Source organism: Cherax quadricarinatus, chromosome 17 (assembly GCF_038502225.1).
Source record: "Cherax quadricarinatus isolate ZL_2023a chromosome 17, ASM3850222v1, whole genome shotgun sequence".
Lineage (NCBI taxonomy): Eukaryota > Metazoa > Arthropoda > Malacostraca > Decapoda > Parastacidae > Cherax > Cherax quadricarinatus.
In genome coordinates, this window is record NC_091308.1 from 45,645,095 (window position 1) to 45,653,492 (window position 8,398).

At 41.4% G+C, this 8,398-nt stretch overlaps 1 protein-coding gene across 1 annotated transcript in view; it reads left to right on the top strand.

Moving 5' to 3' along the window:
* Nucleotides 1-2,464: 2,464 nt before the first annotated feature.
* LOC138852841 (uncharacterized) overlaps nucleotides 2,465-8,398 on the top strand; it is a gene marked incomplete at its 3' end in the record, with an annotated part of 1,165,962 nt that continues 1,160,028 nt past the window's right edge. Inside the window, 1 exon segment of the mRNA XM_070086012.1 lies at nucleotides 2,465-2,993.

Consider the following 8,398-nt stretch of genomic DNA (forward strand, 5'->3'; position numbering starts at 1 on the left):
GTGGTAGTTAGAGTGATGGTGTCTGAGTGGTGGTGGTGGTGTTTTGGTGGTGTTGTTGGGGTAGTGGTGGTGATGGTGGTGGTAATGTTAACTTCAGTCACACTGCAGCATGTCTCACCTCCTGATCCTTACCATACCCCTGCCCCCTTTATCTAGACCCCCATCCATATCCACCCCTCATCTTAAGCTCATCCTCCCCCCTCATCTTAAGCTCACCCCCCCCCCCTCTTCCTAAGCCAGCCTCATTGTAGCACAAAGGAAGAGCGTATATCTCAGCTCACCAGAAGGTTTCAAATTCAATCCCCGGGCAAGACTGGTGTAGGTTTGGCTAAACTTTTACTAGGTTCAGGAATTCTCTTGTAGTGCGACCTTAAGCCAGATTACGTCTTATTGCATTTTCAAATATGTAATCTAGCTGTCAGCGGCCCTCGGGTCCATCACAACCTGGATGATCAGACAGCTTATGCAGCAAGTAAGTCTCTTCCTGGGATCTTCTACCTTATAGAACAAAAAGGCACAATAACTCGCACACGGTAGTAACACAGCAATAACAGCCTGATCCACCGCGAGGCCTGGTCACAGACCGGTCCGCGGGGGCGTTCACCCCCGAAATCCTTTCCGGGTACACTCCAAGTATACAGGAAAGAGAAGCTTACGACTACGTTCTGTCCGACTGGACTATTTACAAGTCACAGTGTCTCTCCGATATCCGGATTTTTTTATGTAATCTACCTTAGTTGTGGTGGTGTTGATTATGTCTGCTGGGACACGATGACAAGAATCGGGCCACGGATGTTATCAGTGTTCTCTAATTGTACACAAATAACAAAAAAGGCACAATACCGTGACTATTATTCTCTAATTGGACCTACAGCGTCCTTTTTACTGGGTTTTCTCTGCACTTTCTTCTGTACCTCTCACTCCAGTAAGTTGTTACATCAAGGTACAAATTGTAGATCTAATCTCAACCATTTTCCAAGTACTGCACATTTTCTCCAGATGTACAGTACAGCTCAAAAATTGTTTACATGTTATAAGGGTCGACGTTCTCTCGGCTCGATCCCAGACCAGAACTCCCGGTAGATGGTCTGATTAACTACTAGGCTGTTGTTGCTAGCCGCAAGCCGTCCAAAATATTCATTTTCTAGATCCGGCATCTCCACTGCAGACATGAAAGCGTAAGTGATCTGAATAGTACCATAATGGGAATGACGGTACTAAAGTAACAGTGTCGTGCCGAATAGGTAAAACTTGCGATTTGCGCTTAAATAGCAACGTTCTTCTTGCCGAATAAGGCAAGCGAAAATTTGTGTATGCAGTAATTTCACAAAAATCATTCTTAATCTAAGGAAAAAAACATTTCATTGTGTTTGTTTATTATTAAATTATTGTAAACTTATCTAAAATATATTTAGTTCGATTAGGTTAATTTTATCTAAAATATATTTAGTTGGATTAGGCTAAATTAAATTGCGCTTGTTATAATAAGGTTAGGTAAGTTTTCCAAGATTTCTTTGGTACAGAATTATTAATTTTTAAATTAACATAAATGAAAAAAATATATATACATCTTCAAACGTATAACACGTATAACTTAATTTTAAATGAGTTCTTGTTAATTGACCGGTTTTATCTATTCGGCACGACAACAGCATAATGGAGCGAAAGATACTGATGAAGTGTAAGATAAAGGGAATGACAGAAACGCCGTAGCAACAATAAGAGAACGTATCAATATTTTTGACCCCAGATTTTTTTAGCGTCTTATCGGAAGATATCAGAAACATTATCGGTATAAATGTTGGAATCTTCAAGTGGAAAGTTGACAATTTTATTTGCCGAGTGCCGGATCATCCAGATTGTGATGATTATGTGGGCCACTGGGCTGCTAGCATCAACAGTCTGGTTGACCAGGCACGCAGTAGAAAAGCCTATCCCAGTCCGGGCTGCGGGAATAGGATAACTCTCGTAAAATACATGTATATCAAAGGCAAAATTACAAAGGGAAGAAACCTCGGTACTGGTGATAGTCACAATTTTCGCAAAAAATGAGAATGTGTTTGCACTGCCAGCCACTAGCGCAAACAGTCTGGTTGACCAGATGGTCAATAGAGAGTCCTGGCTTGAGGCCGGGCTACGTAGGTAGATAAACCTTCGGAACCAGTCACAGGTAAACCACACATGTAAAATTAACAGCAAAAAAAAAAAAGACTCACGAAAGGCAAAATATTTTAGAAATCTTGCCAGCCGGCAGGTCAGTACAATATTAAAATAAAAACATGTTGAAAACACGGCTCGTGTGCCCTCAGTCGGGAACCGTAATACACTTTTATTGATTGCTATACGACTACAACAAAAGCATAATCATAAACAGCAACAAAAATACGACCATCAGAATGCTTCTTCGCTCATTTCTTGTCGAGTCCGTTGGTAGGAATATTCGAGTACGAAGACGAGTCCGTCACAATGGCTTCATTCAAGTCCTTCCTGAGCTGAGCTTCATTGATGATGGTGTACTTTACTGGGGTTTTTTGAGTAGATAATTAATACTAATTTTGACGTTTCGGAGCAAAGGATTTGTTTTATCAATTGTTGATTAAAATTAATAATATTATGTTATTGATGAGTCTTGGTATTAAGCTGAAGTCGGGGTCACGTGCGAGGGTCTGAACGCATATGCCGCCGGCCAATAGAAACACAATAACAACCGCGCGTCATAATCTGTGTACATTTTCCTGGATGGATCTATGGTCATGGTGCCTCTGACGGAGGTCCCAGTGGTGGTCCTAGTGGTGTGGGGGCCCAGTGGTGGTATTGTCTGTGACGTACTTTAATGTAAGTCACAGTGTAGCAAGCAAGTGTTGCTGGTGTTAAGAATTCTCTCAGTATTCAACACTGCAAGTCTCACCAACTCTTCTCATCAAACAATATCAACATTATACGTTAGGATTCCAACGGTTTACGATAATACAAGATGTTCCACACTGCCAGACGTAAGTTATCAGTTTGTTTTATTTTTTATTAATACTGGTTAATTATATGCATATACAGATTACGTTAGCATAATTCAGCCTAACCTTGAATAACCAACATTTAAAGTGTGATTAGACTATTGGCAGAAGTGGCTAGTTAAATGTGTTATCAGTAATCATGCTTTGGATAGTAGGGTACGGGTTTATCGCTTCCCCATGATAATGGATGGTAGGGCAAGGCTACCTGAAAGGATTTTCGACAGTGTGTCAGGGTATATTTGCATATTCAAGTTTCATGTAACCAACAAATTTAGGATAACTAGAACATTCAAACAAGGGATGCCAAGCCACTGATGATATGCAAGTCGCTCGTTCAATTTACCCTGGAATGTATCAGTGTATTAACGGTACTCCTCAAAGGTAGTAAAAATAGCAAAGCTGAAAAAGAGAGTCTCTTGATCTGTATTCCCCGGAAGACAGCCTAGAAAGATTCAGTAATAGCTACGCTTGGTGACTTCTTGATAGATTAGTCCCAAATTTGCCCACAGAAATCATGCACTATGAATGTTTAAGGGACACGTTAGTTACCCTGTTTTCTACCAATATGTTGTTTTCTACTGTAATCTGCCTTGTCCATAATTACTATCGCATTTGCTTTGTCTGCTTTCGTAAGGCGAAGTCCAGGATCTTTCCTTAATTCATGGTATAACTTAACAAAATCTTTGAGGACAATTGTGTTGCTGAGGTCTGAAGCTTTGCTTACAGTTGTCCTCGAAGATTTGTTAAGTTATACCATGAATTAAAAGAATATTGTAGACTTCATCTTACGACAGCAGATAAAGTAATGAGATGGTAATTATTGACAAGGTAGATTATAAGAGAAAAACAAACATTATACTAGGAGACGGAAACTCAGGCGCCTGTTAAGGTTAGCATGTGGTGCAGAGTGCGTTCAGTGAAAAGTACACATAAGGGGGATTACCAACAGACCCCTGGCAGTCTTCAAGCTGGCACTGGACAAGCACCTAAAGTCAGTTCCTGATCAGCCGGGCTGTGGCTCGTACGTTAGTTTGCGTGCAGCCAGCAGCAACAGCCTGGTTGATCAGGCGCTGATCAAGATGGTCCAGACCGGGCCGCGGGGGCGTTGACCCCCGAAACTCTCTCCAGGTAAACTCCAGGAATCAAGATTCCTACCCCCCCCCCTTCATACATAAGGGAAATTACTAACAAATCCCTGGCTGTCTTCAAGAGGGAACTTGATAAGCTCAAGTCCTTTTCTGATCAGCCAGGCTTTGGTGCATAAGTTGGTCTACGAGTGGTTAGCACCAACAGCCTAGTTGATCACGTTAAGGTGAGATGTTTGGTCTGGGACCGGTAACCCCTGAAACCGACTAGAGGTAACCTACAGGGTGTTAAAAAATTATTTAATTTTCATGAATCTTTCAGTTATCTATGTTACCCTTGATATAACTTTGACGGCGCTTCGAGAGTTCTCCACCAGCTCGGCCCCTAGACCAGGCCTGTGTGGCGCTTGCCTGGTCAACCAGTCAGTTGCTGCTGGCGGCCTGCTGGATCACATGTCCATTACAGCCTGGTTGATCAGGCACATGGCGTAAGAACTTCTCGAATTTCCTCTTGTCCCGGCAGTGTTTATGATATCTTCTGGTAAGACAGTCTAGTCTAGGCCTTACATAGAATGTTAATGATTTCTATATCTGTTCTGTGTGTGTGTGTGAAAGGAACCGTCAACAAGGAACAAAATTCTAAGCGAGAGAGAACAAGCGATTCGAATAGTGTCTCCACTGGTACTGTTTCCCTTGTTTTGAAAGTTCTCATTATCCATCCCATCATTTTCATGGCTTTCATAACTTTGCCTTAGTGCTCTTTAAAGGAAATATCAGCTAACATTATTACACCCAGATCCTTCACATGTTCATTTTGCAGTATTTGGTGATCTTACATTTAGTACACTGTTAAGTTCTTCATTCTTTTCGTACATGGAATTTGTCACTGCTGATCATCACTTTTTTTTTTAATTCCCCACTGAAAACTTGGCATTGTCTATGTTCTAGAACAAACTGGTAATCAAAGTGTAGTTTTGAGGAAAGTAAACATAATTCTGTCTGAATATCATTTAGTGTGATCATCGTCCGAGTATAATGCTAAGCTACCAGAAGCACTTTTATCCTTGCCTGAGCCTGGTTACTACGTCGGTAATTCTGTTGACATTGAAAGCTGCTCAGTAAATGTGCTTATTTACGCTGGTGTTATCATAGCGGGTTGCTCTGGCTGTAAAGTTAACAAACAAAAAGGACATATGCAATAACAATCAGAAGCCGATTAATTAACACAAAGTATTTTATTATATAAGAATGTATGATGTTAGTAACATTGCTACTCCGAGGGTCTAATTATTAACTTTTGATATACCTTTGAAGAGTTTCGAAAGTTCTCTACTCTGAGCCCGGCCATGGGCTAGGCTCGTCTGGTGCTTGCCTGGTCAACCAGGCTCTTGCTACTGGGGGCCCGCTGCCCCACATATCCATCACAGCCTGGTTGATCTGGCACCTGGTGAAGATACTTGTCCAATTTCCTCTTGAAGGCTTCTACACTTGTTCCAGCCGTGTTTCTGATATCTTCTGGTAAGATGTTGAATAGTCTGGGACCCCGGATGTTGATACAGTGTTCCCTTATTGTCCCCACCACACCCCTGCTCCTCACTGAGTTTATTTTATTAAGTCATAATCAATTTCTAGAACCGCATCCTCTGTCAGACAGCATTCTTAACACTACTGTCTTCAAAAACGATGGACTCCTTGTCTCAATGCAGACATCGTCCGGGAGAACCGGAATGAATATTTTCCAAATCGCTGAGCTTCTCGCTGTGGGAACAACCCTCGGACTGCTAATCTCCTGATTTAACGCAGTTGGATATTTTTTTTTTTTTTTGCAGGGAAGGGGTGAGCGGTGTTTATCAAGATGTGTGTTAAATAAGGACAGGTCTGCAGGATTTACGAGAACGGATAATGTGTTTGGGGGGGAGGGGGGATTTAAGAAAAGCAGCAGCAGAAATCCCACAGATGCTGCATTGTGTTTAACAATGCAGCTAACAGATTTGAGATCTGCAGAGATGCTAAAGATGCTCGTGTAGAATTGAGTGTTTAGTCGTATCAAAAAATATTCCTCTGAATATACCATTGTGTAATATTCAGAGGAATATTTTGTTTCGATTTCTATAAAATAGTATAATGGAGCACCTGGCTGAGTTCCTCAGACTTGCAGCTACATTCTAGTGTCATTCAAATTCATCATATAATTATTCCCTAACATTATTTCTAACATTTGACACAGATATTCAGTGTATATTTGGCTAGTTTATTAACTCTGTCATTTAAAAATAACCGTGAAATGGAATTTATAAGAATTGTACATTCTTTCCCCTCTGATTGACTGAGATTGGGCAGAAATCGACGACGTGCAGTATGTGCGAAAACAATATTTTTGATTGCATGTTTCTTGCCCATGCAAACTAAAAATTAGTCTATGAGGGGGAAAAAAGAATCTTGTACCGCTGGCTGTAGTGTTGTAAATGCTGGCATTGTTTAGTCGCACTGAGTCGATAACAAATGTAATTACCTGGCAAATAATATCAAAGCCGGAAAATTTAAAATGTCTTTCATTGTCTCGGTTAATTTAAGAAAAACAGAAGGACCTTAATTTGAATCTAAGATTATTAGTACTGATTAATATTCTTTTTCGGGACTTGGCGTGATTCTTTGTCCATCTCAGTATATGTATCTTTTTTAGGTAGGCAGTCCAGTAATGGAGGTAAATTTTTATTTTTTAATTGTGAACACAATAATTTCTGTTGTATTCAGTTTACAGCTCACCAGAACTACCAAATATGGTTATAATGGCGTCAAGAAAGTACACCAGAGCACCGGCAATGAGACTCGTAAACCTGAAGACAGTGAGACATAAATAACAAAAAGGCACAATACCGTGACTGGAACAATACACAAATAACCCGTACATGGGAGAGAGGAGCTTACCACGACGTTTCGGTCCGACTTGGACCAATTAGTGTGACTTTGTAAATGGTCCAAGTCGGACCGAAACGTCGTCGTAAGCTCCCCTCTCCTGTGTGTGGGTTATTTGTGAGGCATTATACATAGTGTTCTGGTTGTAGCGAGTGCCTGGCACTGGCTCCCTGTCTCTCATCTACGCTAACCTCCGAAAAAGTTTGTTTTATTAATGTAAAGCGAAGTATAAGGAGGTGGTTGGGGGAAACTCGTTAAAGTTGATCAGCTGGACTAAGACTGAGAATCACCATCCATACCTCAGGTCCAACTGACCAGTGAGCGGCACCTCCACTCTCATTTTCACCAGGAAGCTTCTTCCTCTCCCTCGTCAACGAGTTTCTTCTCCTCGTCCTCCCTCGTCCCTCCTTCCTCCTCTATCCTCTTACTCCCCTCCACCAATATCAGAAAATAAAAAGCGTCCTAGGTTCCATATTGCCTTCTGGGGATATTTGCTTGTCATGGCGGAGTCAGTGAGGGCATCCACCATCAAATATTGAGGCGTCATCAATATTTCAAGAGAGCGCCGAGCCTCCTTAAAATTCTGCCCGGAACTTTGTCTCACAGAGGCCGCCGGCTCAAGAACTTTTTCCAGCTGGAACTATTCTTGACGGGGCTTTGCGGGGAGGTTCAACTACCACCTCCAACCTCTTTATGTGCTATTATTGACTTCCCCCTCCCTCGGCCCCCATCAATGCTAGCCCTTCACATAGATAAGTAATATATTTTTAGTAATTTCCCATCCTTTGGGTGAGAGTGAGGGTCGTGGCAAGGGTCAGATGAGAGAGTGAGGGGAGTCAATTTCGATGAGAAAGAGCAGTCTCGAGTGAGAGACGAACACATTATCAGCATCCGAGGACCTTGGCTACATAAGGAAACGCTGGAAACTTCACACTAAATATCAGCGTCTCAGAAGTTATCGTCTCTTTTCCTGCACACAGCGATTCTCTCTCTATATATAATCCTCCCAGTGTTTTACGCTGTCTCCGAATCCATGCGTTTTGGTTTGTACTACCTCCTGTTGTGATGTACTCTCTCCTGTTGTGATGTACTATCTCCTGTTATGATGTATCACCTCCTGTTGTGATGTATTACCTCTTGTTGTGATGTATTACCTTCTGTTGTGATGTATTACCTCTTGTTGTGATGTATTACCTCTTGTTGTGATGTACTACTTCTTGTTGTGATGTATTACTTCTTGTTGTGATGTATTACCTCTTGTTGTGATGTATTACCTCTTGTTGTGATGTATTACCTCTTGTTGTGATGTATTACCTCTTGTTGTGATGTATTCTTGTTGTGATGTATTACCTCTTGTTGTGATGTATTACCTCTTGTTGTGATGTA